The sequence below is a fragment of the Emydura macquarii genome, unplaced genomic scaffold (genome assembly GCF_026122565.2).
Source record: "Emydura macquarii macquarii isolate MOO-44397 ecotype Brisbane River unplaced genomic scaffold, CSIRO-AGI_Emac_v2 contig_587, whole genome shotgun sequence".
Lineage (NCBI taxonomy): Eukaryota > Metazoa > Chordata > Testudines > Chelidae > Emydura > Emydura macquarii.
Window position 1 is genome coordinate 2,273,542 of NW_027130724.1, and position 27,613 is coordinate 2,301,154.

The 27,613-nt window shown below is 40.8% G+C and overlaps 1 protein-coding gene across 3 annotated transcripts in view; it reads left to right on the forward strand.

Moving 5' to 3' along the window:
- LOC137148041 (USP6 N-terminal-like protein) overlaps positions 1–27,613 on the forward strand; it is a 115,647-nt gene that overhangs the window by 32,332 nt on the left and 55,702 nt on the right. For 2 of the 3 annotated variants that reach the window (XM_067540487.1, XM_067540488.1), the window contains exon 2: positions 19,082–19,393. The gene's annotated coding sequence lies outside the window, so the exon portion shown is untranslated. Of the gene's footprint in view, positions 1–12,813; positions 12,867–19,081; positions 19,394–27,613 lie in introns of those variants that run through there. The other variant, XM_067540489.1, reaches the window with a different exon arrangement.

Sequence of the window (27,613 nt, forward strand, 5' to 3'; positions counted from 1 at the left end):
AGTGTGTTTTTTTTTGTTTTGTTTTGTTTTTAAGTAAAGAAAAATGACGAGTTTTCCAGCAGTCTGAGCCCAACCAAAATTTCCTCAAATGAAAATGCACTATCTCAAAATCCATACAGATTTCAGTGGAATCTCATGCCTGGCTATATGGTGAGAGAAGAGTGTGCCCTCCTTTAGGCTGTCCTGGAAAGGCGTTCACTGGGTTGTGGTATAAACCTGGCATATCTGTTAATAATCCAAGGCTAGCATTCACTTCAGGAGGGAACCTACAGACAGTTTCCTTGGTGGTGATTCGCCTTAATATGAAATCAGTGACTTAAATAAAGAGTGTCAACTCCCTGAGTTTATCATGGATTTTTTTTTTTTTTTTTAAAGATACACCAACTGGACAGCAATTGTGGGGAAAGTCTGTCTGGACATTATGATATCCATAACAGATGTGTTTCAATGTAGATCTTGCGATTCATATGAACAGAATTGCACACATATATGCTGAATAAATAATCTCTTCCTCCCCTGCTAATATTCTAGCAATATAAAAAGTTCACTATAATTTCTTGGCTTGGGTTCTTACAGTATAGACCTAGTTGCACTTACTGGCAATTTAAGTAAAGGGGAGGTGGTGTGGTATTTTTGGGAAGTGCAGATTTGGACCTGTAGTGACTTTATTGACTTGAGACTTGGGTTTCATTTCTAGGGCCTGATCTTGTATGGTTGCTCAGGCTGGAGCGCTGCCAGTCTTGTGTACCCAGTCCCCTTGGTCTGCGAGCACATGCCCCCGTTCTGAGCCAGGAGCAAGGCTGATGTGTACTGGTGGGGAGTGCTAGTTTCAGATGACCTAAGTGAAGAAATATGGTGATATGGGGCCTTTGGCCAGGAGGAAGGAAGGAAGGAGGGAGATGCGCTCAGGCAAGAACTATGTTGAGAACAACTGAAAAAAGTGAAGGTGTGCAAAGTTGGGGAGATTATCATACCTGAGACTGTGTTCTCTACAAAACAAGGGAACTATACCAGGCACATCGGTGGCGTTGTTCAGTGTAGAGTTGCTCAGACGGCGCTATGGGTCCTGAACAGAACTCTTCTTTTGCAACCAAATTTCTTACCTGGAAAGTAGGTAGAAAGAAATTTGAATCTGGTGCGCTGTTCTGCCATGGTTGGATTGCTTGTTGGCAAGAGAGATTCTTTTGTCGGTTGCTATAATGGTAAAATGCTTGATCAGAGTTGTATGCTACTGGTTTGAAGGTGTAGTACACAATTGTACTGTAATTGGTATCTCCTCAAAAAATACTTTATAAGGAGGGAGGTGAGAGAACCTCCCTGAAAGGCAAGTGTTTTGTGATAACGGTGAGCCGCAGCACAATCTTTTGTTTCTCAATGGAAAGAAGTGGGAATGACCTCAGTGGTTTACAGTGCATTGCATGCTGTGGTGTAGCAGAGGAGACTTATTGCTATCCTCACAGGACATGTCACTCTTCACCTCTGTAGAATGCTGCCTGGTTCATCCCTCTACCCACCTGCTAGATTAGTAATTGTGCAGTCTTGGAGACATAGGCTATTTTAGCTCAAAATTAGACCAGTAACCCATTATGACATGTGCAGTGGGAGTTTGAAGGAGGAAAGGGGGGGGAAATGCAAGGAGTCAACTTCCACAATTCCTGCTTTGACCAGTCATGATACTGATATCCCTGCCTTGGGAAAGAAAGCACTGTTCTTGGATAAGGCAAGGAAGAGTCCACACTTCGATGCTTTTAGCACCGAGATGCTAAGGAAGTGGGAAAGAACTAAAAATCTGACCTGAAACTACAACTTTTTCATTTGTTTACTTGAGATAGACAGACATCTTTGTAGATCTTAATGTTACTGCTGACCATTGTGATGTTAGCAGTTCTGTAGGCTATATAAGCATATTGCCTTTCACATGTTTCAGAGCCAAGTATCATTGTTGAGCCATATACTCTACACTCCTGCACCAATACATGAGGTGTTGCCCTCAGTCTGACTAAATTGCTTCTAGGAAGATGTCACCATGCTTACTCGGTTTTTGGACTCTTTTCTGAGATTGCCATGAGATGGTGGCTGTGGATTTGAGTTCCTCCACCGGGCCATGAGACTAAGATTCTCCAGATCATGTGAGTGAGTGGTTTCATGGCCTATGTAAAATGAGCGAAGAGATGGAAATGACACTAGGGTTCCTGCTTTGGGCCAACACAAAAGATATGGGTGAGCACAAACAACCCATTATATAAACAACAAATAAAAATGTACCAGTGTAAAACAATCTGACAGCCAGTTTAACTGATAGACCTGGTGCCCATAAAGTGCTCTTGCAAGGTTAAATTATCAAGGGAAGGATGGTACATGATTCTTAGCAATATTGCAGCATGTTCTACCATTAAATCTCATTGGGGAATTTGACAGGTGTCTGAGGAGATGCAAGCAAACCAGCATTGGGTTTGAAAACATAAGGTTGCTCTTTTACCAAACAGAAGCTCTCTCAGTGGGACCTTTTTCTGAGCGCGCTCTGTACCTAGAAAATTAGATGCATTGTTAGGTGGCATATTATGGTTTCAAACTCTGACTCCTGTTGTGTATAAAAAAATCTGCATGAAGGCCTAAAAAATTCACTGCTAGGAAATGGTCTTTTTTTTAAATGGAGGGGACCTTAACTATGGGGCTTGCTTACATAATTCCATTTAGAAAGAGACTCCTCATAGTGATTCTGCAATCTGACTATAAAGAACAAACTAGCTCTGATCTTAACTCTCCATCAGTCCTTCCAATCCACAATTTCTTTAAAATACCTTTCTCTTTTTTACTTTTCAAAGTCTCAGTTCAAAGCATGCAGTTTTAGTTCCAACAGAAGTGTGGCGCCTATCTCCTAGCTGTTAGTCTATACTTTGTTTTAAATTTAAAAAAAAACCCTTTTCTGTGCACATTTCCAAACAAAATTCGACCCCACTGTTGCCAGTCAACTTCTCACTCATTTACTATTGATCATTTAGGACACATTCCAGCAAAGTACTGAGCTCCTTCTGCAAAGAGCAGAGTCCATGGCAGTTGAGGGAGATCAGCATATATCAGGAGGTGCTCAGCACCTTTCAGGATTGGCCTCTGATTTTAGATTTGGTATGCATGAAAGCTGGAAGCAGTTGGGGGAAATTGTGTACATTCTCATGGCAACACAAATATTGAATAAGGCCAGTAAACAAACATGATTGTTTGCCCCAGAAATATCTCCTTGGATGAAATGTGACCTCTTCCAAACTGGATTTCTGTTTCAGTAGGTAAGTGGATGGCTTTCAGGATAAACCATCAATATATTTTAGTTGAACTTATTCTGTATCGGAGACTAGTATGTAATCCAGAGCACCTCAGTCACCCTCTTCACTTTTAGACAGCACAGTTGATACCTGGATTAACCTTTTTTTTCCATGTCGGGGAGAGTGGTGTATGCAGAACACTGCCACTTACTCTTAAATGCACTGTTCCAGGGAAGAGGAAAAGTTTGTTATATTCTGTTTATGTTGGGTTAAAGGAATAGAAGATTTATCTTCAGGCTGTATATAGATCTCTAGCCGTAGGTGAAGCGTTGCTCAAAATGTGCCTCTTTGTCATTTTACTTACCAACTGCCTGTCTTTAAATCTGTGCCTTGTATGTACTGCACAGTGACTCATCTACTGTAAAAGTCAAGGGAGAAAATTTTAGTCATCTGAGAACAATTCCTCATCTCCATCTAACCCTTCCTTACACATTTCCACCCAACCCTAGACAGCTTTATTTATGTTGAAAAAACCCTTCTGTAGGGAGTGAAGTGCACATCTGGTCCCCACTGAATTGTTTTTCCCCACTTTTATTACTGTACACTGCTGTCAGAAATGCTGAGGACATGGAAAATTATAATTGTGTGAAAGAAGCAGATCCTCTGCTCTCTAAGCTTCTCTTTTTATGTTCCTTCTTTTGGGTCTTCAAGCATGTTTGTTCCGAAGATGCTTCTTCAGGGGACTCTGAAAAATGAAAGTTAGAAGGTAGTTTGCTTTTACCCTGTATCTTCTATACTCTTCATAATGTGTTGGTTCCAGCATGCCGCTGTGATTCTGTGCTCCTTTCCCAGATGCACTTTACTCTCCTGTGTCATCTTCCCTACCTGTCAACTCTTGGCCATTTCTACCACTTCATTGATCCCACTTACGCAAGCCCTCCCTTAGCTCTACAGGTCTTGGAGGTCATCTCAACTTCCCCCCAAACCTCCTGTCTCCCTGGATTGATAGTTCTCTACTCATCATACAGCTGCACTCTCACTACTGTTCCCCCACCTCTCAACAGCTGCTGAACCTACCACTAGGGGCAGGCAGAGGAGACTAGACTGGAAGTGCATCTTTCTCGCTGCTTTTTCAGCCCAGTCCTGCACTCACACTACTCATCTTTCTCTTACCTCTTGGATAACACAGTGGAATTGTGTCAGACACCTCACACAGCAACAAATCTTTGTTAATGATCTGGAGGATGGGGTAGATTGCACCCTCAGCAAGTTTGCGGATGACACTAAGCTGGGGGGAGTGGTAGATACCCTGGAAGGTAGGGACAGGATACAGAGTGACCTAAACAAACTGGAGGATTGGGCCAAAAGAAATCTAATGAGGTTCAACAAAGAAAAGTGCAGAGTCCTCCACTTAGGAAGGAAGAGTCCCATGCACAACTATAGACTGGGGACCGACAAGCTAGGCAGCAGCTCTGCAGAAAAGGACCTGGGGGTAACAGTGGATAAAAAGCTGGATATGAGTCAGCAGTGTGCCCTGGTTGTCAAGAAGGCTAATAGCATATTGGGCTGCATTAGGAGGGGCATTGCCAGCAGGTCACGGCAAGTGATTATTTCCCTTTATTCGGCATTGGTGAGGCCGCATTTAGAATATTGTGTCCAGTTTTGGGCCCCCCACTACAAAAAGGATGTGGACAAGTTGGAGAGAGTCCAGCGGAGGCCAACCAAAATGATTAGGGGGCTGGAGCACAGGACTTATGAGGAGAGGCTGAGGGAACTGGGCTTGTTTAGTCTGCAAAAGAGAAGAATGAGGGGGGATTTGATAGCGGCCTTTAACTACCTGAAAGGGGGTTCCAGGGATGATGAGGCTAGGCTGTTCTCAGTGGTGGCAGATGACAGAACAAGGAGCAACGGTCTCAAGTTGCAGGGCGGGAGGTCTAGGTTGGACATTAGGAAAAAGTTTTTCACTAGGAGGGTGGTGAAGCACTGGAATGGGCTACCTAGCGAGGTGGTAAAATCTCCATCTTTAGAGGTTTTTAAGCTGAGGCTTGACAAACCCCTGGCTGGGATGATATAGCTGAAGTTAGTCCTGCTTTGAGCAGGGGGTTGGACTAGATGACCTCCTGAGGTTCCTTCCAACTCTAATATTCTATGATTCTATTAAATCAACAATTTATCGGTAAGCTTGGAAGGCTTAGATTTTTATTGGTAAATATTAATTTGACTATACACCCACAAACTGCCAAAAATATTTCCAGAGATGATGATGATGATTTGAAGCTTTACGGATCAATGGGCAAAGAAAGAAAAACACTGCTTGAGAGCTTACTACAGAGTGATTTTCGCATATTTACTTTGTATATTTTGATGTGACATTGACAAATTTGCATTTTAAGGCCTTTTTGAATTTCAATGTCTACTGTTATTCAATAATTCCCATCTGACCCTCTAATTTCCCACAACAGTGAAAATTTAAATAGATTAAAATTTAAAAAATGCTTTAAAATAAAGATGGATATCCATCGGAATTATAAAAATCAAATTCTGCTAAGCCTTCTTATAGAAAACACTATCTTCATATGGCCCCATTCAAAATGCATGCATTGTCCTCAAAAGCATGCCCCTCCAAAACAATCTTTAAGCTGTCCTGCTAGTCATACCACCCTCCAGTCTTCAATTCTTTGTTCCTCTGATTACCACTTGATTGTAAAATAACATCAGTCATGAAATTCAGGATTTTCTTGATCCTGTCTCCACTCTTTTTAAAGTTACTTTTTAATTTTAGTAACTTTTCTAAAGGGTGAAGTTCCCGTACTATGGCTGAGATCATCATCTTAATTTTTAAACCAATGTAATGGGAGAGTGAACATACATACCACTGCCACACTCCCATCTTCCCTTCATCTGTAATCATATGGATGAATTAAAGATTCATTGCCTCACTGCTGAGAAACAGCAGAGCCCCTTTTTATCTAGCCTCCTTTTCAGTCAGGAAGCAGAATACTTGAAGTAATACCAAAACCCATCGTGGTTCCTGACTGAACTAAGAAGTTCCTTTTGTTTTTACCAAGAGGGTAGAAAATCACTTGATTGGCTGTAAAACAGAAGCTTAACTACAAAAGAGTCACATCTGGAGACCTGTGAATTACAAAGAAGATAATGTAAGTGGGAGAAAAGTAGGTTTGATTTTGCACAATTGAGGGGCTACAGTCACTGTTTTTAAAGCTGCAGAAGATTCAGTAGTGTTTGCATTGCACTGCACAATGGTTATTTGGAGAAAACAGCTTCCACAAGGTAAGTGTCGTGCCCTGACTTCTGAAGATAATACTGAGCTTTACAAACTAACTTTTGTGTAACATTTCTAACATGGTGCTCTATTGTTTGTGTGTGTTGTCGCTGAATAGGCTTGAGGGGGTTAAGTTTTGTGCAAGTTTGAAATTCTCTCCTAAGGATCAGTTAAGTTAAATTCTTATTTGTACTTGGTCATTTCAGCTGTTACTAAGGTGCCTCTGCTCTCTTAATTATTGTTACTCAGAACCCTGGTGGATGTCGTGAACGTTCTGCGTAGACAACATGTCGGGCACTGTTTGTGCCCAGACTATCATGTCCTTCCCCAACTTTTCCTTTAGAGGGAGGAAAAGGGGAGCCCTAGAATGCTGCAGATATAGTTGCCATGACAGAGGAGTCAGAGAAATGTAGATTTGGAAGGGACCTTGAGAAATCATCAAGTCCCAGCCCTCTGTTCTGTGGCAGGTCCAAGTAAACCTAGATCATCCCTGACAGGTGTTTGTTTAAACTGTTTTGAAAAACCTCCAGAGATGGGGATTCCACAACTTCCCTTGGAAGCTTATTGCAGAGCTTAACTACCCTTAACGTTAGGTTAGATATTAGAAAATACTTTCGAAGGGCTTGTCTATACTTAAAGTGCTGCTATAGTGCATCAGTGAAGATGCTGTCTGTGCTGCCAGGAGGAGTTCTCCCGTCAATGTAGGTAATCCACTGCCCTGAGAGATGGTAGCTAGGTCAAGGGGAGAATTCTCTCCTCAGCCTAACACTGTCTATACCAGCGGTTAGGTCGGTTTAACTGTTGTTCAGGCATGTGGATTTTTCACATCCCTTGGGTGATGTAGTTATACCAAACAAATTTCCTTGCATAGACCAGGCCTTAATCTCCCTTGCTGCAGATTAAGCCCATTACTACTTGTCCTACCTTCAGTGGACATGGAGAATAATTGATCTCCATTCTTTTTATAGCAGTCCTTAACATAATTGAAGACTGTTATACGGTGTGTCGTCGTCGTCGTCCCCCCCCCCCCCCCCTTAGTCTTCTTTCCTCAAGATTAAACATGGCCATTTTTTAAAAACCTTTCTTCATGGGTCAGGTTTGCTAAATATTTTATATCTTTTGTTACTCTCCTCTGGACTTTCTCCAATTTTTCCATCCCAAACTATCCAAATAACTCCAGGTTTAGTCTGAGGGGAAAAAAGGCATTATGAGATACTAAGAATTTTTGGGACCTCACTAGTTCCTTACAGCTGCTGTGTTCTCTGCTCTCCTTGTGGAAATAAGTTAAGTTGCCTTCTCTTAGCTTTACCCACTGCAGGGATACTTTGGGAAGAGTGGGGTTTTTTTGAGAATAGCAGAGCTCTCATTTTCCCCTTCTACCTCTGTAAATGTCGAGGTGCTGTAACCCTGATAGCTTTACCTAGGACTTTCCAGACTAAGCAGGTCACATGTTAGACAGCCTTAGATTTGCTCCCCTGAGTAACCCACAGACAGATCAGATAGTAAATATTGGGGTACACATAAAAGTGGCCATACTGAGTCAGATCAATGGTTTATCTGCTCCTGTATCCTATCTCTGACAATGGCAGGTGCCAGATGCTTCAGAGGGAGTGAACAAAACAAGGCAAATATCAAGTGATTCGTTCCCTGTTATTGGTGCCATCTTTTAGCAGTCAGAGATTTAGGGACACTCAGAGCATGGGATTGCATCCCTAAGCTTCTTGGTTAATAGTCATTGATGGACCTATCTTCCAGGAACTTATCTCATTCTTTTTTTTAACCCAGTTATACTTCCCCCGGCAATGAGCTCTACAAGTTGAGCGCACATTGTGTGAAGAAATAATTCCTTATGTTTGTCTTAAACCTGCTGCCTATTAATTTCATTGAGTGATCTCTGTTTCGTGTGTTATGTGAAGGGGTAAATAACACTTCCTTATTCGCTTTCTCCACACCATTCATGTTTTTATAGACCCCTATCATATCTCTCTTTGGTCATCTCTTTTCTAAGCTGAACAGTCTAGTCTTTTTAACCTCTTCTCATATGGAAGCTCTTCCATATTCCTAATAATTTTTGTAGCCCTTCTCTTTACTTAGTCCAATTCTAATTTTTTTTTCTTTTTTTGAGAGTGGGTAACCAGAACTGCACATAGTAGTCCAGCTGTGGGCATACCATGGATTTCTATAGTGGCGTTTTGATATTTTCTGACTATCCCTTTCCTAATGGTTCCTAACATTGTTAGCTTTTTTTGACTGCTGATGCACATTGAGCAGATATTTTCAGAAAACTGTCCACAATGTCTCCAAGCTCTTGTTCATTAGAAGTAGCAGCTAATTTAGACCCAATCATTTTGTATGTAGAGTTGGAATTCTATTTTCTAATGTGCTTTACATTGCATTTATCAACATTGTATTTCATTTTGTTGCCCAGTGACATTTTGTGAGATCCCTTTGTAACTCATCAGAGTCAGCATTGGACTTAGCTATCTTGAATAATTTTGTATCATCTGCAAACTTTGCCACCTCAGTTTACCCCTTTTTCCAGATTGTTTATGAATGGTGAACAGCACTAGTCCCAGTACAGATCCTGGGGGGGGGGACCCTTTGTCTCTTAGCTTTTAACCAGTCATTGATCCATGAGAGGACCATCCCTCTTATCCATCGACTCCTTACTTTGCTTAAGAACCTTAGGTGAAGGATTTTGTCAAGGGCTTTCAGACACAGTTCAAGTACACTATATCCACTGGATCACCCTTGTCTACATGTTTGTTGACCTCCCTCGAAGAATTCTGACAGATTGGTGGGGGATGATTTCCCCTTACAAAAGCCATGTTGGCTCTTCATCAACATATTGTGTTCATTTATGTGTCTGATGATTCTGTTCTTACAGTAGGAGCAAGCTAGGAGGTTTTTGGAAAACAGTGACCTACTGACAGCATAGCATATGTACATTGTAGCAGAGTGCATTTACTACAAGGTTCTTCAGGGTAACGGCTAGCTTCCCAGTGATCTCTACCGTGAATAACAACACAAGGACTCACTTGAGCTATTGTTCCCAAGAGCTTAGTGTCACCATCCCAAACCTCATTACTCCTCAGTCTCTTGGTTTAGTTCATTTATTGAATAGCTGATGTCATGTGAGGCGGAGGATGGCGTCTCTTCAAGCACATATTACCCTGTGACTGCCTTCAGGAAGGGAAAAGCAACATCTTTTCCGTTAGCAGTTTAGCTGCTTGTAATTGAATTGGGATGCTTGTTGTTTGTGCACACTGCTTATGAAAATCAGAGATCTTTCCATTGGTAAATATTTATTTATGGTGCATTGGCAGTAAGTAGCAAGAGTCTCGTTATAGAGCTTTTGGAACGGTTTTCTGCTCAAATGGCACGACTGCCTCCTGAGAGCTGCAGTTATAAGCAGAATTCATTGCAGTCATCCAGCTCCTAGCAGGAATTCAGGCACAGTGAGCAGCTCTGAGAGAAATGGGCTGTTTTCATCTTGTATAATGAAGAATTTAGGGAGGTAGTGTACTGATCTTCAGTCTAAAGGCCAGAGTTTAAATTCTGTTTTAGGCCACATGTGAAGATAGCTTTTTTTTGTTTGTTTGTTTGTTCTCTGTTTAGCCTACAAGTCTGTGATCATAATAACTTCTTCAAAACTCAGGGGTGGGGAATATCTGACCTGGCAAACCAGATTTCTGGTTCATATTAGTTTTGTATGGCATGTGAAGAGAGGTATTGGGGTATAGAGTCTGTTAGTACTGGATTATGTGCTGCTTGTTACTAAAAGGGACAAGCTGACTCTCTCTTGCATTTTGTTCTTGTAATTTTAAATAATTGGCTAATAGAACTAATAGATTTATCTGTTTTACTCCTAGTTTCTGACTGAACCTCTCACAGACATAAAAATCTCTAAAGTGGTCGTGTAATCTGTCATTTTATTAATCTCAATGTTTTAAATGCTACATCAGGGCACTTCGTAGTCTTCTCTCCCCCAATAAAAAGCCCAGCTCCTCTGTCTTTTTAGATGGTTAAAGCTAGTATCAGCCCTGTGCTTCCCACACACTCCCAGGCAATAATAGATTTCCTGGGGCACAGAGACTAAGCCTCCACACAGTACTTCAGATGAGGGTTAACAGCCTCAGACTGTAACAGTACAGCTCTGTTTTTGTGTTGTGTTCTATAATCTATTTCTACTCCTGCAGACCTAGCAACAGAGATGTTTTATTAAGACAGCCAAAGGGCCATTTGCCTTGAGGAGCTGGGAAATTTCCAATGCTGATAGTTCTCTAGTATATGGAAAGAGAACCATCTGCTAGCAGGGTGAGAGGATGCTATGATCTGTAAACACTGCTTCCAGTGTCCCTGTTGCACTCCCTCTCTCAAGGTGTTGTGAAAAGAGGGGGCGCCTTCTCCTTCACCTCTCACAGCCTCTGGCTTCACTGTGCATTCGTAAATGTGCAAACTGGCACTTGCCAGCAGAAGTAAAGTGCTAACACAGCAGTGGCGAGATCCTTATGAAGTTTGTGGGAGGTGGGGAGACAGCAGCATATGACATGACTAAACCTTGCATAGAGCCTCAGAGGTGGTGTTTAACTAATTAAGAAATGCACAAAATGCCAAATACATTTTAAAAAATATTTTTAAAAACACTCATATTTATAAGTGTTTATTGCTGGTAAGTGGTGCTGAACTGACTGCCTTAGAGAGAGACAAGTAGTATCTATCTCCAGAACAGATGCAGCACAGGTAGCAGGAGTGCATATTATCTTAACCCCTAATCCTGTCTGCTACACTACTATACCTCCTCTTTGATATTAGGAGTCAGAGGGAGAGTTCCATCTTCAGACTTCAATCTCGGGTCTCACTTAGGGTACCAGTTTGTGATGTGGGACTGAGAGTACTTACACATTTCGCAAACGTCACCTCAGATAGCATCAGATGGTAGAGACTTTCAGCTGCTTGGATGTTAACCCATCAGTCTTCAAGGCTTTATAGTTCCACCCTTCTGAGTTATGCAGTTCCATTGCATATTTATTTAAAAGATATGTTCAATATTGTGATGTCATCACATGCCTCAAAACATCAATATATTCTGTTCAGCAGAACCTAAAAGTTAGTGTTAAATCCCTTTCATTCTGCTGGAAAGGTAAATGTAGTCAGTCTTCATATTTTTCAGACACAATTAAACTACTAGATCCTCCTTAGCTAAAGATTGCTAACAGCTTTGGCTACCATTGCTTTAAAATGGTGGCAGACACCAAGCATGAGTTGTAAGGTGCTCTTGGCAGGACTGACCAAATATATATGGAAATTGATTTAAAGATGATGAAAAATAGTGAGCCAAGATTTTTTAAAATTAATAAACCAAAGTAACATAGGGTTTAAGTTTGTGAGTTGTGCTTAACAGAATCTTCTGCTTGGCAAATATGCTATTGACATTTTGTCAGTTTAAAAAATGTTAGGTAAGTACTGTATCTGTCTTTGAGTTCCCCTACCAGTTTTCCTATTTTTTTAGACAGTCGTTTCTCTCCTTTTGCTGTGTGAAAGATCCACACAAAAACCAGGGGAAATTATTTATTGTATGTAATTCATTTAACTGTTTCCCCTGCTTAGTCAAAAGGGCTTCAATTGCATAAAATAAACCAAAAATGGAAAAAAAATTCTTCTGATCTTTTAGTTCTAGTAATTTTAGGATTTGTAGCAGGCAAAAAAATGGTTGAAAGAGTAGTTTTAAGTTGATGCCCCTTTTAAGAATTCTGGCGATTTTCATATGCTGATGCTATATCTTTCAGGGTTATACAAAGATTGCAGAATGCTGGAAGATCATGTCTCAGCACAATTCAGATCTTGGATTTAACACTTCCGGTTTCCGTAAAATTTTCTGTTATTTGATATGATTACTTGGGTGTTTAAAAAGAAGAGTTAACCAGAATCAGCATATTGGTAGCCAGAATAGTAATACTGAGGCAATGGAAATCCAAGGCATTGCCAGCAAAAAGGAAATGAATTATGTCTTCAGCAGAGGCAGCCAAATATGGGGGGGGAAAGCAGCCAAATATGAAAAATATACTTTGTGGATTAAAAAACAAGCTTGAGACTGAGTATGTGGGATCCATTCTTGGCATATATCATTGATTATTAAATCCTGTAAGGTCTCGTCTGAAGAATAAGGATGGGTCTGAGGGGAAAAGATAATTTAAAATGTGTATTTTCATAGAAGTATAATTTTCCAGACTGGATCAGAGCAGTGGTCCATCTAGTCCAGTGTCCTGTCGCTGACTGTGAGCAGAACCACATGCCACAGAGGAGGATGTGTAAACCTGGCAGTAAGTACCTGTGGACTAATCTGTACCCCTCATTGTTCTCTTTCTGATCTCTGTTAGGCAGAGGGGCTTAAAACCTGAGGCACAAAGTTTAATAACCCTTCCAAAACTTTTATTGTCATTAATTATAATAACTTTAGATTCTTGATATCCATCTAAAAATCTAATCCCTTTTTGAACCTTGCTAAATTCTTGCCCTCCGTAATATCCTGTGGCAACGAGTTTGACAGTTTAATCACACCTAGTGTAAAAAAAATGGCCTTTTACCAGGTTTTGAATTTCTCATTGACTGTTCCCATATTCTTGTATTCTGAAGCCAGAGAAACAAATGCTCCTAATCTACTTTCTCTATACCACTAATTATTTTATATACTTGCATCGTGTCTCCTCTTACTGGGCTTCTTTCTAAAAGTAAACAGACCCACTAGTAGTAAAGAGGACTCAAGATTCTGGTGATGTTAATTTATTTTTGCTTTCTGTAGTGAAAGCCCTTTCTTGAGTATAGGAGAGGGCAAGTTTTGGGTACATATTTAAAAAAAAAAAAAAAAAAAAATTCTGTTTGGCTCTTCTTCTCAGCTGCTATATGATAGTATTCCGCTTACCCACAAGAGACCAGTGTATCAGAGATGTCAGGGGCTGAATATCTTGGGAATGCCACTGTAACACCCTCTTCAGTGTGCAAGTGTGCCTCTCTGTAGCCTGATCCACACAGGATGAGAGTCTGTTAAGGCGCTAAACCAGAGAGCCTGGCTGTTTAGTGCAAGCTGTGTAGATTCAAGCTTTTAGCTCTGGAGAGCCTGATTTTAATCAAAGATGTTAGCCAGAGGATGGCTGTCAATCATATACATCACTTAGTGGTTGGTTCTAGTTGTGCAGCCTGTAATTGGCTGAGGCCAGGTACATCTAATTGTGTGTTCGGTTATGGAAGCAGGTGGACTGTGTAGGAAAAGGAAATGCAGTGAAAGGCGTTACATTACCAGATGCTGCTCTGTGCAGTCACATGCAAATGACATACATGAGCTGGGATTTTGGGAGGAGAAGTAATGTGATCCATTTGGCATGGACTGACGAGAGTGGAGAAGTATATCTAGGGGAGGAATGTATTCTGGGAAGAAAGTGTGGTTTTGGCAGACTCTCTGTCCATTTACTTGCCTCTTATTATTCCCCTGTATTAGATGAGATGAAATAGTTGGGTGTGTCTGACCTGGCAGACAAAAGGCCAGTTTGGGTTATGACTTGATTCTTACAAATTTTTCTTGAAGATGTGAAGCAGCAATCTCTAGTTCACTTTGCTTTTTTATGTTACGGACGCTTAAAACACTTGGTTGATGTTCTAGTAAATCAGTCACCAGTCTCACTTTGTATTTGTCTGATTTGTTTGCATTCCTTGGACACATGGTCTAGTATATAATCATAGAGTTGGAAGGGATGTCAGGAGGTCATCTAGTCCAACCCCCTGCTCAAGCAGGACTAACCTCAGCTAAATAATCCCAGCGAGGGTTTTGTCAAGCCGCATCTTAAAAACCTCTAAAGATGGAGATTCAACCACCTCTCTAGGTAACCCATTCCAGTGCTTCACCACCCTCCTAGTGAAAAACTTTTTCCTAATGTCCAACCTAGATCTCCCCCACTGCAATTTGAGACCGTTGCTCCTTGTTCTGTCATTTGCCACCACTGAGAACAGTCTAGTTCCATCCTCCCTGGAACCCCCTTTCAGGTAGTTAAAGGCTGCTATCAAATCTCCCCTCATTCTTCTCTTCTGCAGACTAAACAAGCCTAGTTCCCTCAGCCTCTCCTCATAAGTCCTGTGCTCCAGCCCCCTAATCATTTTTGTTGCCCTCTGGCTGGCTTAAATTTGCAATTAGAGAAATTTTGATTTACTTCTCATCCTGTCTTAAGCAAGAAGAATCTGACTTCTACAGGCCATGTTTATACAGTTTCTTTCCACTCAAGTACAATATGCATTTTTCATTCCAAAAAATGTTGTGTGTGTGGGAGAGTGGGGAGTTCTTTTTGGTTTCACTGTCTCTTTTTTTGCAGCCATGAGAGGAAAAAAAAATTAGTTTCTTGAGTGTTTCCCAAAAACTTGTAGTTTTCTGCTTTCTCCAGTCTGCTGCTTGTATTTTAATAGGGTCAAGTGGAAATCTTTAATATTATGAGGCTACAAAAAATCCATATCTGGAACTCTCATCAACTGAAGGATAGGTTCCCTGGGGGAGGGGAACAAAAACAATGTTTTTTGGTATTTGTTTATTCTCTCTGAGGTCTAAAAATAGATGCTGCAGAAGAATTGCTACAGGAGTCTCACAACAAGAAACTTAGTTCTACTTCCAGTGTCTAGCTTTCATTTAAAGCCATCTCTTTCCCTGTGCCACACTACCATAGTTAAGATCAGCAGAGTCATTCAAGCTGGAGCTTCAATGATATAAACAAGAGGAAGCTGCTACTGGGGTGTTCTCTGCATGAGCCCCCCCATTTTTAATTGTATCTCTCTTACCTCGCTGTCCCATAACGGTTGGTCTGAGATGGGCTGAATCTGGTGACCTTCAGCGCACATTGCAAAGTGCCGCCGCCTCCTCCCCTTTCCTCCTGCAATGGAAAATGGGAGTGAATTGTAACCATGCGAAATGTTTGAGAGGGAGGCGGATTTGAAATTGGTTGCCTGGTGGCTTATTGGTTGTAGGTTACCTTAAATCTTACTTCCATATTTGGGATCTTTTTAGGTTATGTCAAAGGCACCTACGACATTTGATTGCTTTTACCATTTCTGTAAGTAAAAGTCTTTTCCAGCAAATTCTTATCCATCGAATCACTCTCACCTAAGGTTGCCGTCTTACAGAAAAAGATTATTATTGTGATAAAAATTTTCCAAAGTGTTTTATATACACACTGTGTGGTGAGTGTAGGCACGTATAAAAAAACATAAAGCACTACTCACAATAAATGCAACCACTTCTGAGGAGGAATGTGTAAAGTGTTCTAGACTGGCTATTTATTTTGGTCATTATGTTTTTGGCTGTATAGTGGTTGGAGAAACATGGAGGGAGGTGTCACTGAGGGCATTGTGAATGTTGGGGATTTAGGTGCCTTGGGATTGACACTTTGAATGCAAGTGTGTTCACAAGTACTTGTGAATGAGATTGAAGTCACACCATTAATACAGCCTATTCATACTGAAAATGGGCTTTACATCTTCTTCTGGGCACAATCACAAATTTTCTCCTTGAGGTGGCTTGTCAGTTTCACATAAAAATTTCACACTGTGAGAAACTGACTGTTTGTTTTATGCCTGCTAAAGCAGCTTTTTCTTTCTCTGAATTATTTGAGGTAAGAACTACAAAACTGTACATTTTTCTAGGAACTATTAAAAATGATTCTGCTTGCCAAGCCTCCTCCTCCTTCTGCTGTCTCTGCCAATGATGAGTTTATTTTTTCTAGTGAAATAAATATCTTGAGCTGCCCTGGTAAACAATTTGCTGCAGCAACCATTTTACAAAATCCAAGTAAAGTGAAGGTACTGCATTCTGCTGTGCAGGACTCCATGGAGTAATTCACTGTATTATTTTGTGTGTTTTTTGACAAATCACTTAATCTTTGCCCTCAAAGCCTAGCTAGTGATGGGAAAATACTTTTCAGGTTCTCAGCTGGAGAATACTAAGCAGCTGTCAAAGTTTGTGTGTTGTACACATCACAGATTACAATCTAACATCTTTTTTTGGTGTCTTGAGAAAGTATTGCAGGATGAAGGTCTAACAGTTTCCTGTAATGTTGTGGATGACAGGCAATTTCTTTGTGCCATTGGGCATTGTCGTGTTATCTGTCAGCAAATGGCCAGGATAATTCCAGCTAAAATGTAGCTGGTAGCAGCTGCAAGAGCTGGGAAACCAGCTCTGTCTTTCCATTAGCACTCTTCTCTCGTTAACAGTATGGGATAGTGAAGTAGAGCAAAGGACTAGGAGGGTCTTGTGCTTTCCTCTAGGAAAACTGAGGGTGATGTTATATAGTAAGTGTCTGCCGTCTCCATAGGTTAACTCGCTTTGAGACTTCTAGGTTGGTGGTTCCCAACCTGTGGCCCGGGGGCCAAAAGTGGCCTGCAGGATCATTCAAAGTGGCCCACCTCTATCCTCCTGCTGGCTGCAGAAGGGAGCCGCCACCCAAGGAATCAGGCAGAGCGCATTGTCGCAGGGCTACAAGACTGGTGCAGGCTCCTTGCTCCAGCCAAGGGGATGGGAGATCAGCGCTCCACTCCCCCTGGCTGTAGCGGGGAGCACGGCAAAGTGTTTCTCCTGGGTCCATAGGTGCTGAGGTCCCTGCTGGAGCCAGAGGGTGGGGAGCACTGATTTCCCGTCCCACTGGCTGCAGAAGGGAGCCACTGCCTAGGGAGCCAGTTGGAGTGCACAGGGCTATAGGACACGTGCAGTTTCCCTGCTGCAGCCAGGGGGCTGGGAGATCGGCGAACTCCTTCCGTCTGGCTGCAGTGGGGTGGGGAGCTGCTGGTGGAGCAGCCAGGACCTACCATGCTTGAGGAGGGGCAGGACTCTCAAAATTAGTCTCTTACAGTTTGGCCTGCACTTAGCTGCCAGGTCATGTGTTTCAGTGTGTAGTGACAGTCACTTATCTACACTAGCGCTTTGTCTGTGAGTGCGTGACAGACTGAGAGTAATTTGTAGGTATAAAACAGTGAATGTAAAAATGAGCACAGTAGCATCAAAATGTTTACTTAAAATACGTAGTGATTTGTAGTCCTTAATGGTGTGTACGTCAATACATTTTTTATGAGTTGATAGACTCGTGGCACTTCAGGGTTGTAAAAATGATATTTGTGGCCCTCGAGCCAAAAAGGTTGGGAACCACTGAATCTAGGTAAATCCACTTGACCTACTGAATCAGTCAACCAAGCCAGAAAATGTGGTAAAACACAGGACCCCACTGAAAACAGATGCTGTGTTTGAACTGAGCCTCTCTGGATAAACAAATTACAGGCACATGACATCATGTGGCTGTAGGCACATTGGCTGCATTTTACTGCATCCAGAGCGTCTGGTCAGATCACAAAATTCTGCCAAAAATGAACAAAATGAGGTCATGACTGTTTTAAATATTCTTTTTGTGTGTTGCTTCTAAGATCTAAACGTATGGCCAGTTGTGTGCTCTTATTCTATATTCTGCCCCTTGCTTTGTGAAATTACTGGCTGAGTGACTGCATCACTGCCCACTGGCTTTAACAGCTGTTTGGCTGCACAGATATATCCGGTTCATGTGCATCCACAAAGAAGCAAATGTTGGAAATGGAAAGACCTAGTGAGGCATGTAATCCCTCCACCTTGGCCAGTTCAGGATTCTCCCTTTGATATATTTTCTACTGCTTAGTCCAGCCCACTGTTCAATACTTGAACCTTGGAACTCCCTACATTTCCTTTGGGAGACTACTCCACAGTTTCTCAGACAATGCAGCTTGGGAAATGTTTATAAAAACTCAGCCTTAATCCTTAATTGCTCAGTTTCAGAGCCATTGTTATTTACGGTCCTTTGTACCACCTTTAATGCTTCATTTTATCCTTGGTGGTTTACACCCTTAAAATGTTGTACAAAGTAGTTGAGGCATCGTGATCGTGAGGCCAGATGGACATAGCTTTGGTGCAGAGTGCTGCAGCTATTCTACCTAAACCCCAGTGTAGATGTAGGTCGGTCAACAGCAGCATTTTTGGTCAGCCTAGCTACCATTGCTCAGAGTGTTACTACATGGCAATAAAACACCTATGGCTGACCTGGGCTGTGGGGCTATAAAACTGCAGTGTAGATATTTGGGGTCAGGCTGGATCTTGAGCTCTTGGACCCCATAATGGGGGGAGGATCCCAGAGCTTGGGCTGCAGCCAAGATGTCTGCACTGAAATTTTACTGCTCCATGAGCCTGAGTCAGCTGACATGGGTTAGCTGCAGGTGTTTTATTGCAATGTAGGCATGCCTCTGGGAGGTGGAATTACTATCACTATAGAAGAACTCCTTCCATTGATGTAGTAACTTCTCCGTAGCATTGACACTACAGGGTTACAGCCATTGTAACCCCCTATAGACAAGTTCTGAGTGTATTTACTTGGAAGTTCACATAGATAGAATGTTTTAAAACGTTTGTTTGCAAATAGATCCTGAGTTTGACAAAAATACATCCAGGGTTTAAGAAACAAAGCTGATTGACCTCTTCTTGTTTTCTTTGCAGTGAGCCTGGTAGAGGGAAGAGAGTCTGCATAGTGACATCTTCCAGCGCTGCATTTCCCCCTGCAATGAACACTTTTGTGGAGGAGCACTAGAGAGAGAGATGATGCTGCGTTGACTTGGGGGAGTGTGAGTGAGACAGAGAGTGAGCAGAGCTTGGATTGCCTGGAGGTGACATCTACAGACAGAAGACTTAATTTAAGAGTCATGTAGGTGAACATTTTGGAACTGGAAATATTTTCTACCAGTTAGGCCCAATGGGGAGAGGACAACTTAGCCTGAACTGATGCAGCGCGGAACCTAATATCCAGCTCAGGTAAGGCCAACCTAGCTTAAGTTTGTATTGCATTTCTGTGCCACCTTTTTCTAAATTATAAAATCAAGTGTGAAATTGGTGCTCTTGAAAGAACTAAATGAATTAGTGAAAGTCACTCGTAGTGCAGGATTCCTTTGAACATCTCAGTCTTTTCCTATAAAATCCCTTGCTATTCAGGTTTTGGGACTCCCAAGACTTAGATGTACTAACTGTGTTGCCTTGCAATGTGGATAAATGGGTACTAAATGAGACCACTATGCTTATTTTTACCTGCGACCTAAGTCAGGATTTAAACTCCTCTTGAGAAACCACTAATTCCCTACACCACTTAACTTACATTATTAGTGACTGTTAGCTAAAAATTTATAAATTATTGGTATAGGTAACTTTAATGAGCCACGTGTGTGTGTGTGTGTGTGTGTGTGTGTGTGTGTGTGTGTGTGTGTGTGTGTGTGTGTGTGTGTGTGTGTGTGTGTGTGTGTGTGTGTGTGTGTGTGTGTGTGTAAAGAAATTTTCATAGTCTGTGGGTGAGATTTTCAAATGTTTGAGAAAATTTAGGAGCACAAGTCTCAGGAAAAGTCATCTGGACTTGTGCTCCTTAGCCACTTAAGTATCTTTTTGAAGATCTGGTTTGATGATGATAGTTGTCAGTGACATTTGCATCAAAACAGGATCTTCTGTTTCTTATGAGTTCATCTCTGTAAATACTGCTTCCTTCCCTAAAGAGGTAACCATCCTTACCAGAAACCAGTCTTTCTTTTTTCTCCCCGTAACTTAACAATTGCCAGAATTGGGTTAAAACATATTTCTCAGGGGTGGTGTGCTGTTGTAGTGGTGGTGATTTATGTGGCTGATGCACCTAATCAATATTTTAGTTCCACACCCAGTTGTAGTGGATTGGGTAGGGTTGTGCTCCAAAAGTCCTGGTGCCATAGGGGACGTTTCAGCTCATATCAAAACTTTAATGTCCAGATGTGGAAACACCTTAAAAGTAGAGCCTGAGTCTTTTAGATTTACCTAGGGGACTTTACCACAAGGAGAGTTCTGTGGTTAAATTCCCTTATTGGCTTTCAAAAATCTCATCCAGGGTTTCTAATAAAATTACTGAGACAACCTTTGCAATCAGAGCAATGCCAGTAGGTAGGCCCATAATAAAAATGAAGGGAAATTTTGTCTTACAAATCTGTGTAGAGGAAATATTTCTGATGCTTGCTATAAAGCTAGTGGTCTCAGAAGAAGTAGAAGCTCTCCATGTAGTTGAGAACTCTCAGGTTTTTCACAGGCAGCCACAGCCCTAATTTTCTGCTGCTCTGTTCATAATCTTTCCCAGACTATGCTAGCAATGTACCTGGTGTGGAGTGCCTTTCTGGTAAGACATAGCTTTATCCTTAGTTGAAGGAATTGCCATCCTGGTGCACCTAGGCCACTGTTTGATCCACCCAATGCTCAAATGCCCTGGGAGATTGCCAAAGCTTTAATCTCTTTCTGAAACATGGGTAAAATCCATTCTAAGCAATATGCTAGAAACAGATCAGGGATAATGGAGTTGTAACTGGGTACCCAAACATGCTTGCATTTGGTGTCTAAACAGATCTTGAGCTTTGTTTCTTATATATATTGTGTGTATGTAATAGTTCAACTCTTCCACTACTGTTTTGAAGGATTTTCTTAATCTGAGGTTATTCTATTACATGTCTGGCGCTCCTGTAGGAAGACCAGTCCAGTGAGAGAATTTTACCAACTTTTGTTTGCTCTTGTTGTGAATTAATGTCTACAGTGGCCTGAAGCATATGAAGATCTGTTTTATGTACTTTAATAAACCCATATCTAGGCACTTTATTTGCCCTATGCTCAGTCAGCTAGTTTTTAATGGCAATAGTTAGCATATCATGACTTGTTTTACATGGCTGCATTTATTCCATGGCATGCAAATGTGGTGATCACTCGGTACAGCTAATAACAGCTTTACAAGTGAAAGTTATTGTTTTACTGGAGAAGAGTAGCAATTGTGTGGGACAGCTGAAGAATACAGATCTACCTTGTTCACTATAGGTCTCTTTCTTTTCTCAGCAATAATAAATGATATATAAGCACTTCCACTTCATTAAACGGTAGAGGCCTGCTTTATTAAGCATGTTTTTCAAAGCAAAATTTCAGGGATTAATTTATACCTTAGACAGTTAAACCTTTACAAATTATATGTTTGATTGTGTTTTTAAAATAGTTTCTAGAAATCCCTGTTTCTGTTTCACAATCTCATGATTGTGGATAGTGTGTGTCTGAATAAATTACATTTTTACTCTTGCTTCCTGGCAAGAGTTTGTCTGATATAAACCAGGATGCCAGTTAGAAGCCTGATTCGTCAAAGTTCTTGTAAGAAGTAACTTACCAATTTTTGGTTAATAGTGTTTTTTAACACTACTTTTTTAATTTAACATTTTAGTACTTTAAAGTCATGGTTGTTTTGTCTTTATATGTGACACCAGTTATTTCAGTGATTTGTTCTTTGTAAATAGATGTAATAATTAGAATATCTTCTATAATGCTGTATATTGCAGCTTGCCTTATAAGAATTACAAGCATTTGGTTAATTTCATTTGCTGTAATTGGTAAATGTAGTTTTTCTACAGATGATGCTAAACAAATTGCTCATTGTATCAGATTGTGTATAAAATATTTAAAAAAAAAAATTATTGGTATGTGCTAGTTAGTCCAAAATGAAGTCTGAGTCAAAGGAGGACACTATAGTGTAATTAAGACGATGCTGTATTAGGTAATACTTTGATTTATAAAGCCCCTCACCTGCCCAAGTGCTTGGGACTTTTGTGTTTTAGCTGTTTATACATACACTTAAAAAAAATCACAAAACAAGTAATCTAAAAAGAAAATACAGTAGTAAAAATTAAAACAAACAAGCATTATTTAATAAAAATAAAGGGCATGAGATTCCTGACAGCATTTAAACCAGAAAATGTTTGTGGAATATACACTATTGCTGCATTTTCTTTTAAATGGGATGGAAAGAGCTGAAATAAACGCTCCATGGACAGTGAGTTTGAAAACCCTAGGGATAGTCACGGCAAAGGCTTGTTGATTTAAGGCAAAATGGTGACTATATCCAAATAGAGATACCCTGCTAGGATTAGACTCGCTGAGGATTGCCAGGCTCCTTCCCATTGAAGAGACAGAATATAGCCATTTCTGTCCTCATTAAAAGTGAACAGGATCAGTATAAAAGCAGAGCCCTTTCATAATAGTCTACTGTAAGAGAACAAGGAGAGTATAATATGGTAATGGCCAAAAGAAGTGGGAAACAGAACCCATTCCCATTCCCACAAAAGAAGGAAGAGAACAAGGGGTCCATGTTGCCTATAGAAATGTAATGTCCCCATCTTACTTCCAAGATATCATCCAGCCTCGACTGCTCGAGTTGTGAGAGTCTTATTAGCCTCCCTCGGTTTCAAAGAGGGGTGATGTATGAAAGATTACAGGAGTATGACTCAGCATTCTTGTGAGCATGAGGAGAGTGAATCTAGTTACTCTCCCACTTATCAGTCACTTAAAACAATTATTTTAAAGTAATCTGCCTGGCATGATGTAGAACTGTCAAAGGTGAAAAGCAGAGCTTGAGTAATTCATCTGACACAGATGTAGTCATCACATCCTCTCCTCTCCATCTTGTGTTTCATTCTGAACCTGCTGAAAGCAACTGATTTTTCCCGTTATTTTTAACAGTCTGCAGTGGGTCGTGGAAAGGGAGAGATTTCTAAAATAATCTAAAAGTTGTAGTACTCATACCTGTAAAGGCTCCATTGACTGGGATTTTATCGTAATACTAGGCTAGACAAAAGCAGTAGAAAATAGACTATAGAGAACAATCCTTCCTTGGCGCCCAGAGGGCGGACAAATGAGCTAATGGTATTTGTCCCACTCTTGCCACCACTCCTTTATCTCTAATTTCTATAATTCTGTAAATATCAAATGAAAACAAAAGTAAATCTAAGAGCAAAATGTTCCTCTCCAATCCATGTGGCTGAGAGCTGCTGTTCTTGTTCTTCACACTGAAGTTCCCCGAATGGCAATGGTGATGCAAGTGCCACATGCAAGAAAAATCTCTGTGTGGAGGAAAGGTCTGACAGTGAAGAGAACACAAGCAGCAGCATTTTGATCTAAACATTAGGCTGTGTCTAAATCCTGCTGCTTCTTCCTAATCACATTTCTCAGATTTGACCCTTCTTCTTTATACTCCTCTAGTTCTTTGTCTTGCATTGTGACTGTTGAAACCTCTGCCTTTCCAGTCTTCAGTGCTGTTACCTTACCCTCATTAGATCCTTTTAAAACACTTCTAAGATCATCTTGTAAAGCTTCCTTCAGTGACTCAAGAGTGTGAGTACCAACCTCATATTTCACCAACTATCAAGTGTGAACTTCTCAGGCAGTAACAGCCTAAAGATGGAGTCACAGACAGTTTCCTTGGGTACTTTGATCTGTCTTGCCATCCAGGTGAGCATACCTTTGTGATAGATGATCCCTTATACCAAGAATAACTGTAATATTCAGATTACACCCAGTCCCAAAGAACAGCCATTTACCCGCAGATCATTTGCACCTTAGATCTTACACCAAAGACAACTCTTGTAGCCTATACTAAACTATATAAAGATTAAGTAGGAAAGGAAATCGAGGCAGGTAAATAAATATACACAAATTTCGTTTTATAATCATTTTTCAAAGTTAAAAGAACTTGTCTCTATTCAGCAAGCTCTATACGTCCTTCGGTGCTAACCAAGGCTAAGCAGCTGGGGACCTCTTACTCATGCCTAGAGAATCCAAGCATCATCGAGATAATCAGTTCCTTTTGTTTGGCGTTTTTTATCCCTCTCCTGCCACGTGCTCTGAGCTGCAAACTCAGCTGATGGAAGGAATCCACTTGTATGAGTCCTCTTCATGGGGAGGAGGACAGAACAAACAACGTTGGTCGTCTTTTACATCCCACAATAGTCTTGTCTGGTGGTGATGGACTTTTCCTGTTGGGCAGGATGTAACACCTTCTGTTGGAGATCAGCACTGCACACTGGTTAATGTCTCTGTCCTATCTGGTGACTTTCATAGTCACAGAGACTCACAACACAACCGCTCAAATATTACCTTAAAATATGGGGTACAGAGGGTATAAGTGAGATGAATGCATGCAGCAGTTCACAAGCATTCGATAAAGTCTAAACACATTCTTATTGTTCTAATTCCTATTTTAATTATACTAACGCGCAGGTGATTCCAGCTATGTATTTGTCAGTGTCCAATTGAAACGGGGAGGGGGTTTGGCATGAGCTGGCACCTGGTCTGCCTGTGTCATACATCTTCTGGCCAGTCTTTCTGACACATCATCCACTTCAAGTCTCTCCACAGCTCACCCGTATCCTTACCTTTAAGGCCTTCCACAGTTAAGCCCTGACTTACCCTATCCACTACCACCTTTGCTCCACTTTGTTGCCTGTTTATCCTCTTTTTTTCGACAATCACCTTTGTACCTTCTCCCAAGCTCCCTCTTATATATGAAAAGTATAAAATATGAGAAAAATCTGTAAAGCTACTGTCCTTATAATGATGGGCAGATAGGGAGCAGTAATGGCAACTCCATGTATACCCCTGTCTCTTTCTACAATGTTGCACACAGCTAGCATATGCACAGAAATTGCTGTTGATTTCTCATCCTTCTTCCTTCACATGCCTTGTTTCCTCTCCCACCTGGTGCATTTTGTCTTAAACTAAGATAGTATATCCTTTGGGACACAATGTCTTCTGGTGTTATGTCTGTACTGTGCATAGCACAATGGCACTCCAACCTGACTGGGTCCCCTTGGTGGTATTTTAATACAAAATAATAAATAGTTCCCATTTTCAGTTCACTTGTAGTCTAATCTGAGGGCAAAGAATGTGTAACCTGATGACTGACCATGGGGAAATAACTAAACATTGCTGAAGTAGACAGATGTTGCTTACAGCTGTGGTTGCAAACAGCTGGCAAAGCTGTCTCAAAGCAGCTGATGAAGAGAGGGCAGAGCAAGAAACTTATTGCTACGTCCATAGGTGGATTATATTAAATTGTGATAAAAGCACCCTTCTTCTCAGCCCCGTTGTTGGAAGCCAGAGAACTCTCTCTCTGCCTCACAGATCGGACAGATGCTTGTACAGAAAGTATTTCTGGAAAGAATGCCCTGAATCTTTGTACAGCAGAAATAAGTCCATGTGTTGTGGTCTTCCAATGTTCCAAACACCTGCCAGTTAGCAGCTGAACTTGGCTATGCCAGCTGCTATATCCCAAGCATTTTTATGAACTCCCGCATCTCCTTTTAACACACACAAATCATTTCAGTGCTAGCTAGAATACTAGCAGTAAAAGAGATCACCTCTTACTCAACTTCCCTTCTTGTGGTTTGAGCCACATCTGCTCACCTTGTTGTTGAAACCTCCCTCCTGTTTGGTTCTGCAGAACCAATCCACTGATGGAAGAGTGAGCGGAGTTCTGCTTTGCCTCACAGACAATACTGCTAGCTAAATGCTATTTGCAGAATCTGAGTCACTAGGGTACAGCGCATAAGGCAGGATGATTCCCACTCAGATGTTCAGATACTTAGTGGAGTTTTCAGGACTGGGAAGTAGAAAAATCAGCTTTTGCCTTGTAAATTGATCACATTCCATCTTGCAAGTCTGTGAGAGCATAAATAGGGAACAGCATGCTATCATTTAACTTGCTACACCAGTTTAGAGGAGAGAAGTAGGTGATATTTCCTAAGAAGCTTGGATTTTCTTGTTAAATATATTTTTAGTGATCCAGTTATACATTAATGAAAAATAATGAAAAAAGGGCAATTTGTTTTTTGAGTAAAGTGAAAGGAAAGTACGTGGAACACAGATTCTGTTTAGACAATCATTGTTACGTAGGTGTGTACATGTAGGTAGCAATAAAAGACCATACAAGGGGGAATGCTCTTAAATTATAAAATACCGGCAGTTATTTTGGGATCATAATAGCTCATTGTGACTTGTAGGCTAACTTGCCCTGCCTAGTCTATATGCTTTTATGTGAAATTGCCTTGGATTTTCTTTCAGGGCAATAGATTTGTGGGCAACATTGTTTGAAATCCCCGTTCAGCTGAATTAGTAGCCTGGAAATTTTCTAGGTCATCTAGGAAAGTCGTTTGTAGAAAAGTTTGTTGAAAAGTTCAGACTGCATATTGATTGATGGATAGTGTTCAGTGCAGATAAACAGTAACATGTATTCTATTCAAGTCTCTATTGATCTTCTGCTTGGGTCAGTTACAGCTTAATCCTATAATTCCTTCACTCTTGATGTTGGGAGCTGGAAGTTTAGCCTCCATAGTCCTGCTAGGTACTTTTTATCTCCTCCTTAATTGATGAGAAATTTTTAAAAGAAACAAGTGCATAACTTGGTTATTTCCTAACCCAAGTCATGTGCACAGCTTTACCTGCTGTTATGGCAGTCTTTCTGCCATTATCTCAGATGAATTCTCTGCTTTCACTGAGGACATTCATAGCTGCTTTGGGACCTACAATTCATTGCATACTTTTAAAATAAGGAAATTCCCACACTTGGGGGAAAAGTAAGGAAATGAGAGGGGAGATATGGGAACCAAGCTCATGAAAATAACCCTTGAGGTAAGCAAAAATATTTGGACTTAAAATTTACATAGTTATTTGTTGCTTTTTATTTTCTAGAATTTTTTTCTGAGGTGGAATGGAGACTAAGTGGTGCTATTTAGTTTGCAGAGCTTATAAGCTCCTCCACAGTCACCAGCAGAGCTCACAAGCTCTTTGTACCAACCAGTGAACACTTACTTACCTAAGCGGTGGCACAGAGCAACTAGTTTGAAGGCACATTTGTACATTTGAAGACATTTTCCACTGCACATGTTCAGTATGCAATTTTCAAATTACTGTTTAAATCAAATCCAAAGCCAGTTTGTTTTCAATCAAAAAAAGTCACTAGGGGTTCTAAACAGTTATGACCATGTGAGGTTAGAAAAAAAATTCTTTACAATGGAAAAAGTGCAATGTTGTCTGTCATTACTCAAACTAAGGAAGGAATTTTTCCTGACTTTCGAAGTAAAATATGGAAAGTTTTAGTCTCCAAGGTGAATATTTTGACCATTGATCATACCATATGTGTCTATATCTCAAACTGTTTTGCAGCCTGTT